The following is a 13,715-nucleotide window of genomic DNA, read 5'->3' as shown; positions in this document are numbered from 1 at the left end:
TGGAAAACAAAAGGGCCTGGAGTGGTGTAATTTTTAATCTGCACCTTTGTTCTATATTAGTTGTATATACAGTTGAATTCTTTGATTCGTCGTTTTTACGTGATGACGGCTGACAAATTGGACCTCGTAATTTTAGTATTATAGATACTATCATGGCGCAATATTAATCATGTTAACAATCGAAAATTGATTTTTTTACGAAAATTTACATCAAAATAATGAAGCTCAATATTTTATTACTGTATCGTGAACTCTTCCCTTCCCTGGTTTCTTTTGTGTTGAATACCACCATTTATACACAGAAATAACTCTAAGCATAAATTTCAATTATAACAATACAGTTTGATTTAAATTGGACTTGATTAAACGTTTTATAATGATAATGGTTTCACCAGCTATACAATTATATATCGATAGAACATAATTACGTTGCAATAAACTTACTAGGAGATAATTTTCAAAACAAGGTGTTATAACGTTGCGTCTATGACATTTCCCTTTGGACAATCAGATTATTATAGTCGCATCATAGCAGCTGATATATCATTAGCAAATGTGCAAGTGTATCAATTGGCAAAGGTCAACTATTTTACAATTTACTTATCATGATACTAAAAATGTGAACCTCTTTCACAAATCCAAAAATGATAAACATAATGTATAAAAAAAACAAAAAAAAAAGTTATCACGGTTAAAAGCATAATTCATATGTTCTGCATGCTATGTGTCGACATGCACCTAGCCATTCATTGACATTTTTTTTTTATTTTGCTTGCATTTGCTTTTTTTTTGGTTTTATTAGGTCTTTCCACCTTTCCGTGGAAAGACCTATTGTATTTGTTCTGATTATTAGGTCTTTCCACCTTTCCGTGGAAAGACCTATTGAATTTGTTCTGATTATTATTATTATTATTTTTTTTTTTTTTTTTCTTCCGCCTAATTTTTTTTCTTGCGTATTATTGATGTTTCAAAAGATGTCGCTTAGATATTTGGAATATGGTATCGTATAGTTTATACGCTTTAAAAATTTACAACTGTGTAACAAAATACTTGACGTTGTAAGAGTTATCTCCCCAAACACTGTTTTTCTTGTGGCCACTACTTCTTTGCAACCGTTAAAGATTACGACAAATTTATTTTACCAAATTGCTCGTTACATCTTCAAGATTAGGTTATTCATTTGGACCGAAGCTTTACGGAGACTCCATAGGAGAGTTATTCCCCCTTTTCCCTTATATTAAGTGATATGCATTTCTAAATGGTAAACCATAAGTGATAAAGACATAGGGTCTTTAGATTTGGGGTCCTTGGTCGAAAATAATAAAAATGAGGTCAAGGTCAAAGGTCAAGGTCATATTCTAAATTTTGATTTTAGCTTATTTTCATTTATTTTCAAATACCTTATGACATATCGACAAATATTTTTTCATAAATTGTTAGTTGCGACATGTCCTTACTTGTATATTTTGATTGAAAGGGTGCGCAGACAATAAATAGGAGTTTTTGCCCATCTTACATTTAGAATTACGCGTAAAGTGATATTACTAATAAACCAAACATATTAAAGACCTAGGGTCTTTTGATTTAAGGTCCTTGGTTTGTGAACTTGAAATTGAGGTCAAGGTCATAGGTTAATATGACGTTCTAGATTTTGACCTTTGCTTTAAATTCGTATAAATACATCATAAAGCCATTGGAACTAACATTTTAAACTGATTTTTCATATTTCAATATCAAACTAGTGGAAAGACCTACAATTGTTCTCTGAACAATTGGTTTTTAATTAGGTCTTTCCACCTTTCCGTGGAAAGACCTATTGAATTTGTTCTGATTATTATTATTATTATTTTTTTTTTTTTTTTTCTTCCGCCTAATTTTTTTTCTTGCGTATTATTGATGTTTCAAAAGATGTCGCTTAGATATTTGGAATATGGTATTGTATAGTTTATACGCTTTAAAATTTTACAACTGCGTAACAAAATACTTTACGTTGTTAGAGTTATCTCCCCAAACACTGTTTTTCTTGTGGCCACTACTCCTTCGCAACCGTTAAAGATGACGACAAATTTATTTTACCAAATTGCTAGTTACATCTTCAGGATTAGGATATTCATTTGGACCGAAGCTTTACGGAGACTCCATATGAGAGTTATTCCCCCTTTTCCATTTAATTAAGTGATATGCATTTCTAAATGATAAACCATAAGTGATAAAGACATAGGGTCTTTAGATTTGAGGTCCTTGGTTCAAAATAATAAAAATGAGGTCAAGGTCAAAGGTCAAGGTCATATTCTAGATTTTGGCTAATTTTCATTTATTTTCAAACACCTTATGACATATCGACAAATAATTTTTCATAAATTGTTAGTTGCGACATGTCCTTACTTGTATATTTTGGTTGAAAGGGTGCGCAGACAATAAATGGGAGTTTTTGCCCATCTTACATTTATAATTACGTGTAAAGTGATATTACTAATAAACCAAACATATTAAAGACCTAGGGTCTTTTGATTTAAGGTCCTTGGTTTGTGAACTTGAAATTGAGGTCAAGGTCATAGGTTAATATGACGTTCTAGATTTTGACCTTTGCTTTAAATTCATATAAATACATCATAAACCCATAGGAACTAACATTTTAAACTGATTTTTCATATTTCAATATCAAAAAAGATCTTTACTAGTGGAAAGACCTACAATTGTTCTCTGAACAATTGGTTTTTAATTATTATTATTTTTTTTTTTTTCTTCCGCCTAATTTTTTTACTTGCGTATTATTGATGTTTCAAAAGATGTCGCTTAGATATTTGGAATATGGTATCGTATAGTTTATACGCTTTAAAAATTTACAACTGCGTAACAAAATACTTTACGTTATAAGAGTTATCTCCCCAAACACTGTTTTTCTTGTGGCCACTACTCCTTCGCAATCGTTAAAGAATAGGAGAAATTTATTTTACCAAATTGCTCGTTACATCTTCAGGATTAGGATATTCATTTGGACCGAAGCTTTACGGAGACTCCATATGAGAGTTATTCCCCCTTTTCCATTTAATTAAGTGATATGCATTTAAAAATGGTAAACCATAAGTGATAAAGACATAGGGTCTTTAGATTTGAGGTCCTTGGTCCAAAAAAATAAAATGAGGTCAAGGTCAAAGGTCAAGGTCATATTCAAAATTTTGATTTTGGCTTATTTTCATTTATTTTGAAATACCTTATGACATATCGACAAATAATTTTTCATAAATTGTTAGTCGCGACATGTCCTTACTTGTATATTTTGGTTGAAAGGGTGTGCAGACAATAAATGAGAGTTTTTGCCCATCTTACATTTAGAATTACGCCTAAAGTGATATTACTAATAAACCAAACATATTAAAGACCTAGGGTCTTTTGATTTAAGGTCCTTGGTTTGTGAACTTGAAATTGAGGTCAAGGTCATAGGTTAATATGACGTTCTAGATTTTGACCTTTGCTTTAAATTCATATAAATACATCATAAAACCATAGTAACTAACATTTTAAACTGATTTTTCATATTTCAATATTAAAATAGATCTTTACTAGTGGAAAGACCTTCAATTGTTCTCTGAACAATTGGTTTTTAATTATTATTAGGTCTTTCCACTTTTCCGTGGAAAGACCTATTGAATTTGTTCTGATTATTATTATTTTTTTTTTTTTTTTTTTTCTTCCGCCTAAATTTTTTCTTGCGTAGTATTGATGTTTCAAAAGATGTTGCTTAGATATTTTGAATATGATATCGTAATGCGTATGCGCTTTTAAAACTGACAACTGCGTTACCAAATACTTTACGTTGTAAGAGTTATCTTCCCAAACACTGTTTTTCTTGTGGCCACTACTCCTTCGCAACCGTAAAAGATTACGACAAATTTATTTTACCAAATTGCTCGTTACTTCTTTAGGATTAGGATATTCATTTGGACCGAAGCCGTATAGAGATTCCATATGAGAGTTAGTTCCCGTTTTGTATTTGAAATTTTGAAATGTATTTTAAACTGGAAAATCATAAGTGATAGAGACCTAGGTTTTTTTTATTTGAGATCCATGGTCCATAAAACTGAAAATTAGGTCAAGGTCAAAGGTCAAGGTCGTATTTTAGATTTTTATTTGTCTTTGATTTCCCTATAACTTTGGAATGGTTATAGATACAGAAAATTTACATAGTGAAAAATGCTTGGTACTTCAAGGGGCAACTTTGTTACATTATGACTGTATTTGTTTTACCATTGTGTAAGGGACATAATCCCCATTGATGGTTTATATTAAGCCATTATTAGGCAAAATTCCTAAACAAAATGTCCTTGACCCATAAGGTCTTTTGCAATGACATTGTGGAGCAATGACCTTGACAAAGGTCACAGTCAGGGTCAAAGGACAAGGTCATGTACAAAGGGACAAATTATGTAATTTTGGCACTACTTGAAGAGTTTTATGCGTGTTTGAATGCCAACCAACCAACCAACCAACCAATCAATAAATCAGTGCATGCATGTTTCAAGATAAATTCGCCTATCTCTGCACGTCGGTAATACACCGTCGGATTAACGCCTCAGCTTTCGGAAATTCCACACAGTGACAGAGGTAGGATAACTTACACAAGTGCAAAATAAACAATTATGCTTTCGATGTAGCTGGAATCAGATACATGTTTTATATGTCTCTGCTTCGCCTTGAGTACAGTTATCTTGCTTCATGTAATTTTATATACATACTTTTTAGTCTACTAGCGAATATTGCTTGTAAAATTCTTTAATTCCGGAATCAGAACCGACTTCGTATTTAATCATAGAAACAGTTGTCGATTTCCGATTTACTTCTACATGCTTTTCGCACGTACAGTTATTATTTCTTACAATCCTCAAGTATTATAGTTTTAGTTTAGACTTCAAGTAATCGATTAGTATTGAATAGACATCCCCACTCAAAGAAACTGAGATTGCTATCGTCCTACAGATATACAAAAAGTAGGTTAGAATTTACACGAGACACCACAAACAGGACAAAAGACATAAGTCGAAACGAATGAAAGTTTATCGAGTGTACAGCAAATAATACAAAATGTCCGTCACCATATTAACAACAGGGTTGAGTTCAATAATGTAGCAGCTACGTAGAGGCTACATAGCTGCTATCAATATCTATGTAGCAGCTGGTCTATAGCTGAGGCTCCCACAGGGTACCCCCCTCAGGTCGCAAGGTCGCTTTTAAATTCGCCGAGAGGTCGTTTTTAAGGGAAATGTACAGGTCGCAGGTCGTTTTTCCCGACACAGAGGACGGAAGTCGGTTGGAGGTTGTTTTTTCCAAATTTTACATGTCGCAGGCCCTCAGGTCGAAAGTCGCCTCTATAAAACCCAGAGGTCGCAGGTCGTTTTTGACCCTGCGGGAGCCTCATAGCTACACGTCAAATAGTTAAAATCTACGTAGCAGCTACGATATTGAACGCTGCCCTGGCATGCCTGGATAACATATCTAAAAAAAAATGCAAATGAAACATTAAGTGAATGCACTTGTTACTGGAAATAGAACTTTTACCTGCTGTTGAACAAATTATTTTATTTTAGGCAAAGATATATTATATTTACTAATTTAGGCACTGGCTATGGTTACTTGTACATGGAAATAAAACAACTGTACCTCGAATGACCGAACAACACTTGTAATGACCAAATAACACTTGAAATTTTAATATTAGCACATATTGATGACTTCTAAACATTGATTATTATTGATGTATTTTATAACTTATGGGCTTTGCTCATTGTTGAAGGCCGTGCGGTGACCTATAGTTGTTAATGTCTGTGTCATTTTGGTCTCTTTTGACAGTTGTCTGATTAGCAATCATACCACATCTTCTTTATTATATTATAAATGATTAACAGAAAGCAGATAAGTTCATTAAAAACTTTTTAAATTTAGTGTGTACATCCACGGAAATCACAATGGCCGCCATGTTCGATGTACACACTAACATGACTAAATTTCAGATGATCGTTAGGAACTTATCTGCTTTCTGTAAATCAATTTTGATTTTAAAAATACATTGATAATACACTATTATCTAATAATCAATGTTTAAAAGTTACCAAAATATGCTAATATTAAAATTTCAAGTGTTATTCAGTCATTACAAGTGTTATTCTGTTAATAACAGTATTATTCGGTCATTCTTGTTACCCATGAAACAATGATAATTTTTTTTTATTATACTGGTTGCAATGAATTACATTGATTTCCCAGTTAAATAAAAAACAATAATTTCAAACATGGTTATTTCACTCTCTGACGTCATACAACAATAGGTGTTGTCAAAACCTCGTAATGGACCGTAATAAAATCATATTACAAACTCACATGTGCTTCCAACAGAAAAAATGGATGAAAACAGAAACATTGCACTAAGGATTTTTATGTACAATCCTTGATCACTCATTTGTGATGGCTGCTTGGCTTTACCAAGATTTGTCGGACTAAGACATACTCCCAAAACAACATATTGGATTTGTAGAAACTGTAATCATGGTAATATGGCAAATGAAAATTTTGAAAATTGTATGCAGTTTAAAATTCTATTAAGTTTTTAATTTTTATTTTACTAGTCCCAGCGTACATTGACCTCAGTTAATGTAACAATAACGTAATTAATTGGTTCCTCACCCAACCTTGCATTCCGGCAATAAGTTACCAATGTACATGTAACAATAATATTTTTAGCTTGCCTGACCTGAAAGTTTCTCATCACTTGTCGTCTGTCGTCGTTGTCGTCTGTTTACTTTTACAAAATTCTTCTCCTCTGAAACTATGGAGCCAAATTCAACCAAACTTTACCACAATCATCACTAAGGTATCTAGTTTAAAAAATGTGTTCCATGACCCAGCCTACCAATCAAAATGGCCGACATGGCTAAAATTAGAACATAGGGGTAACAAAATTTTTTTGGCTTATATCTCTGAAACTAAAGAATTAAGAACAAATCTGACGCGATTAAAATGATCATAAGGTCGAGATGTATTGGCTTACAAAATTTCAGACGAATCAGACAACCCTTGGTTGGGTTGCTGCCCTAACATTGGTAATTTTTGGGAAAATTTGCAGTTTTTAGTTATTATCCTGATTACTATTATGAATAGAGATAAACTTTAAACAGCAATAATGTTCAGCAAAGTAAGGTCTTCAAATATGTCAACATGACCAAAATTGTAAGTCGACCCCTTAAGGAGTTATTGCCCTTTATAGTCAATTTTTAACAACTTTTTGTCATTTTTTTTTATCTTGTACAAAAATCTTCTTCTCTGAAACTACTGGGCCAAATTTAACCAAACTTGGCCACAATCATACTAGGGTAGCTTGTTTAACAAAATGTGTTTGATGATCCCGCCTGCCAAACAACATGGCCGACATGGTTAAAAATAAAACATAGGGCTAAAATGCAGTTTTTGGCTTATATCTCTGAAACTAAAGCATTTAGGGCAAATCTTACATGGGGTAAATTTATCTGACAACCCATTGTTGGGTTGCTGCCACTGAGTAAGTAATTTTACAGAATTTTAGTAAATACAGGTGAGCGACATTGTTACATTTCCATGTAACTGTAGCCAGTGCCTTATATTTATCATTGTCTCATGAGTTTTCATGCTCAAGTATTAAGAGTGCATTGTGACGTCCCAATTTCCATTGAAAAAGTTATGTAGACATAGTTTGAATTCATACCAAACTAAGAAAACATATGATCTTGCAATTCTTCATATATATATCATAACAAAGACTTTTTTCATATTACCGTCTTTTGACTCTGGATTGTGTTATTTTTCGCCAGGTTATCTTACATATTACCTGTGACCTATTCTGTAGATTCTGCCTATGTCAGGCGCACCACCATATGGTGGAACTTGGGTATCACTTCTCAATCGCACCTTAACTACATGATTGAGTTTGGAAATGGGAAGTTAAATATATACTTTATACTATGGGAAATTATTTGTAAATATAAATAAATGTACATGTACTCTGCGGTTGGACATTTTTGCACTCCAGTTTACCATTTATATTGAGAAAGTGTCAGATGGACCTAAATATATCATGTATTATGTGCTCATTGCTCAGTTCTTCATTGATTCAGTAATAGGACACAATTTTGTAGATTTATTCTATGAATAATGTTATGTGATACATGTACAGTCATGACCATGATGACAGTTGATTTTTTGAATAAGCATACCATTTTATTTATGAGAACATTATAGATCAACTCAGATATCTCTTAACCATGTTAACTAAACATTCAAAATGTATGTAATTATACATTGAATTTTTTCTTTACAGGCATTTTCATCTCTTCTGACTCATTAAATTGATCCAGGTTCTTAATAAAAGATGTAGTTGATCTTAAAAGCTGTCCAAAGTTTACTAATATTTGGAACTGATTTAGTTCACATTGTGGTAAGTTAATATACTGTAGTCATATATCAGATATTCATGCATTTTCATGTTCATGTAATAGATGCGTAATAAAAGATTTAAGATTCATTATAATAAAAGTTGATATAAACATCAGTGCAAAAGCTGCAATTTAGCATGATCCACAATCAGACAGGGTTATTACCATTTTAAATACTATGTTTCATGAATGAGATAAGCTGTTAATTTTTATCCCACATGGCCCAGGTCTAGGTTGCGTAACTTTTATTGTTGTATTTTAGAATGTTAGAGTTATACCCTTAAGAAATGGAAAAATTGCTGTTTTTGTTCTTTTTTGTTCCCTTTAGAGTGTTTTGAAACTATTACAATGCATATTACGCACACAATAAATCAAGTTCAAATTTGAGTAGGGTTATGTTTACTGTTCTTGAGTTATGTCCTGTTAGAACATTCTATGCAGGGGCATGGACACATTCCGCATTAATTTTAGTATGAAAAACAGGCAATCACCAAACTGGGTCAAACAATATAAACAAATGCTTACCAGATAAAATCCTTTAGATGAATGGCATACAAGATAGATATATTAGTTGGAATAAAGAAAAAAAATTACAAATGTAATGATGATGTTTCTTTTTACAGGAATTTTTTACTTCTAACTTGTTGGTGATACAGAGATTCTTGATAGAATTTAAACCGACCTTAGTAGCTGTTCTGAAGTTCAGATTTCTTTGCGACTTATATAATTGGCAATGTGGTAGGTTTATATATATTCATGTAATGAACTAAATTGTGTTTCCTCAAGGCATGTTTATATAAAAAAGAATATGTGGTAGGATTGAGAATGAGACAACTCTGCACGAGAGACCAAATGACTTAGAAATTAACAACTGTAGGTCACTGTACAGCCTTCAACAATGAGCAAAGCCCATACAACATAGTCAGCTATAAAAGAAAAGGCCCCTAAATAACAATATAAATCAATTGAGAAAACTAAAGGCCTATTAATCTATGTACAAAAAATGAATGAAAATAAATATGGTGAACTTAAACAAACAGCAACCACTGTACTAGAGGCTCCTGACTTGGGACGGGCACAGATGTCATGACCTTTTTCTGTCCTAATTAATGACTCAATGCCCCCTTTTCACTTCTTTGGATGACACCATGGTCTGGTAAATGAATGAATACAAGAAAATTAAAGAAAGTAGATGTATAAAGTCCAGAATTGGCTTGGGTGTGTCTGTTCTTATTTCTTTATTATTTTCACTTGATGATATTTATTTCGAATTCATAATTCTACTCAATCTGGATTAAATAATGAAAATAGTGATTCATATGTTCATTTAATAAACAAAATGGATGGAAATACTAAATTCTTTATATGTTTTGATTTTGTCCAGACGCTATTTGTGAAAATATTTTAAACTTACCTTTTGACTAATTTCTGTGTATTGCATTTAAAAATAGTAATCTGCAGGTAAACTGATTTTTCTTTGTATAAGCCTTCAAAATTATAATTTGGAGCACTCCCATATTGAGTTTTATTTGTTTAGAAATAAATATCCAACACATGTACAGTGCATATAAATAAACGATAAAAGTACCATCATGCCATATTTGCAGAGACCTTTTTAATACAAATAAAGGCATGAAATTTAAAAGCTTGAAATATAAAAGAATATATTTTTATCCAACATGTGTACAGCACATGTAAAAAAAACAATAAAAGTGTCATGCATGGCATATTTACAGGGACTTTTTTAATACAAATATGGGCAGGAAATTTTAAAACTTTATGAAACTTGGGTGAATTGTTTATATCTATCATTTGTGTCTATAAATTTTTATACGACCGCAAATTTTGAAAAAAATTTCGTCGTATATTGCTATCACGTTGGCGTCGTCGTCTGCGTCATCGTCGTTGTCGTCGTCATCGTCGTCGTCCGAATACTTTTAGTTTTCGCACTCTAACTTTAGTAAAAGTGAATAGAAATCTATGAAATTTTAACACAAGGTTCATGACCATAAAAGGAAGGTTGGTATTGAATTTGGGAGTTTTGGTCCCAACATTTTTCTTTGTTTTCGCACTATAACTTTAGTTTAAGTTAATAGAAATCTATGAAATTTTGACACAAGGTTGATGACCACAAAAGAAAGGTTGGGATTGATTTTGGGAGTTTTGGTTTCAACAGTTTAGGAATTAGGGGCCAAAATGGGGCCCAAATAAGCATTATTCTGGGTTTTCGCACAATAACTTTAGTTTAAGTAAATAGAAATCAATGAAATTTAAACATAATGTTTATGACCACAAAAGGAAGATTGGTATTGATTTTGGGAGTTTAGGTCCCAACAGTTTAGGAATTAGGGGCCAAAAAGGGACCCAAATAAGCATTTTTCTTGTTTTTCACACCATAACGTTAGTATAAGTAAATAGAAATCTATGAAATTTAAACACAAGGTTAATGACCATAAAAGGAAAGTTGGTATTGAGTTTGGGAGTTTTGGTCCCAACAGTTTAGGAAAAAGGGGCCCAAAGGGTCCAAAATTAAACTTTGTTTGATTTCATCAAAATTGAATAATTGGGGTTCTTTGATATGCCGAATCTAACTGTGTATGTAGATTCTTAACTTTTGGTCCCGTTTTCAAATTGGTCTACATTAAGGTCCAAAGGGTCCAAAATTAAACTTATTTTGATTTTAACAAAAATTGAATCCTTGGGGTTCTTTGATATGCTGAATCTAAAAATGTACCTAGATTTTTTATTATTGGCCCAGTTTTCAAGTTGGCCCAAATCGGGGTCCAAAATTAAACTTTTTTGATTTCATCAAAAATTGAATAAATGGGGTTCTTTGATATGCCAAATCTAACTGTGTATGTAGATTCTTCATTTTTGGTCCCGTTTTTAAATTGGCCTACATTAAGGTCCAAAGAGTCCAAAATTAAACTAAGTTTGATTTTAACAAAAATTAAATTCTTGGGCCTCTTTGATATGCTGAATCTAAACATGTACTTAGATTTTTGATTATGGGCCCAGTTTTCAAGTTGGTCCAAATCAGGATCTAAAATTATTATATTAAGTATTGTGGAATAGCAAGTCTTTTCAATTGCTCAGTATTGTGCAATGGCAAGAAATATCTAATTTCACAATATTGTGAAATAGCAATTTTTTTTTTAATTAGAGTTATCTTTCTTTGTCCAAAATAGTAAGCAAGAAATATCTTATTGCAAGATTTTTTTTTAATTGGAGTTATCTTTCTTTGTCCAGAATCAACTAAAATCTTTGTTATATACAATATACAATGTATATTCACTTTTTACTACCAACTGATAAATTTAAATAATCTTTACCATTTAGTGATAACAAGCAGTTTTTTTACATCTTAATATTTTATGATGTATTTAAATGAGTAGTTATTGTTGCAAACTCCATTAGAATATTTTAATTGAGATTAGTTTTGGAATAAGGGAAAGGGGGATGTGATTAAAAAATTGGGTTCAATTTTTCTCATTTGAAATTTCATAAATAAAAGAAAATTTCTTCAAACATTTTTTTGAGAGGATTAATATTCAACAGCATAGTGAATTGCTCTAAGAGAAAACAAAAATTTTAAGTTCATTAGAACACATTCATTCTGTGTCAGAAACCTATGCTGTGTCAACTATTTAATCACAATCCAAATTTAGAGCTGAATCCAGCTTGAATGTTGTGTCCATACTTGCCCCAACCGTTCAGGGTTCAACCTCTGCGGTCGTATAAAGCTACGCCCTGCGAAGCATCTGTTTTTTTTTTATATAAGTTTTAGATTTTATGTATTGGAGTTATGTGACATGTGTGATATTAGTCATAAAAAGGGGTGATTTTCCACTTGTTTGACAATGCTATGAGTAGTTATCGTGTGCTCATGCTGCAGCTGTTTATTTAGTTAAAGTTACCATGGTTACCATGCCCTTTTTGTGTGATAGGGGAAATACTACTAAAACCTGTACATTAAAAAAGAAGATGTGCAACAAAAGATTGATAAAATTTTAATAAAAGTTTACACGAAATATACAGATTTCAACTCATCCTGATATATAATACCCTGCTGATTCCGCAAGTGGATGGTGTGTAAAAATTTAGTCAATCAGTTACAATCTGGTGTTAAAGTTCTAAAATATAAGGGTTCATATATGATGTTAACTGTTCTTGTAATGATATGCACGTAAATTGGTTCTCGATGTTGAATACTTATCCATCCAACTCCAAATAAATGTTACATGCTTAGAATACAACTGAAAATCACTTTACACAACAGACAATATTCAATGCTCTTAATTTTAAGTCTCAATTGAAATGATTTTGGTGTCTCAATAACATGTATACCTTATTTACATATAATCTGAAATGATGATTAAAAAGAGGTATAAGAGCTATTATCAAGATGTGGCCTCTGAAAACTGAAATTCATAAATAGTAAATTCTTTTGAATTTTAAATATTTTGTTTAATTTATAATCTATACAATTAAGTGTAGAAAGTTCTCTTATCATGCTTATAATGTCACTATAACGTCATAAACATTTTTGATATTAATTGTTTATGTTTCTTATTTTGTAGACAATGCCACGCAAAGGTAGAAAACATTATGATTCTAAAAGAAAAGAAAAAAGGGACAAACTGAGAGAGCAGAGATTGAAGCAGGCTGGTGAATTGAACCTCATTTGCAGAAATAATCAGAGCGTCACCTCTCTAAACTGTCCAAAACAAGTTCAGAGCGTCATCTCTATAAACTGTCCTATACAATCAGATCAGAGCGTCAACTCTATAAACTGTCCTATTAAACAAGATCAGAGCGTCAACTCTATAAACTGTCCTATAGAACAAGATCAGAGCGTCAACTCTATAAACTGTCCTATAGAACAAGATCAGAGCGTCAACTCTATAAACTGTCCTATAAAACAAGATCAGAGCATCAACTCTATAAACTGTCCTATAAAACAAGATCAGAGCGTCAACTCTATAAACTGTACTATAGAACAAGATCAGAGCGTCAACTCTATAAATTGTCCATTAAAACCAGATCAGAGCGTCAACTCTATAAAATGTCTGATAAAACCAGATCAGAGCGTCAACTCTATAAACTGTCCAAATGGAACTGAATTATCTAAGTTTACTGACATTAAGCAACCAACAATCAATAAATCTGAGTTAACAAAATCAAAAGAATCTATCAAATTGAAACAATCAATCAGATCAAACAAATCTATAAATGAAACGAAATCTACTAAATCAT

The sequence above is a fragment of the Mytilus trossulus genome, chromosome 9 (assembly GCF_036588685.1).
Source record: "Mytilus trossulus isolate FHL-02 chromosome 9, PNRI_Mtr1.1.1.hap1, whole genome shotgun sequence".
NCBI lineage: Eukaryota > Metazoa > Mollusca > Bivalvia > Mytilida > Mytilidae > Mytilus > Mytilus trossulus.
The sequence above is the reverse complement of the archived record's forward strand: the minus strand, read 5'-3'. Positions refer to the sequence as shown.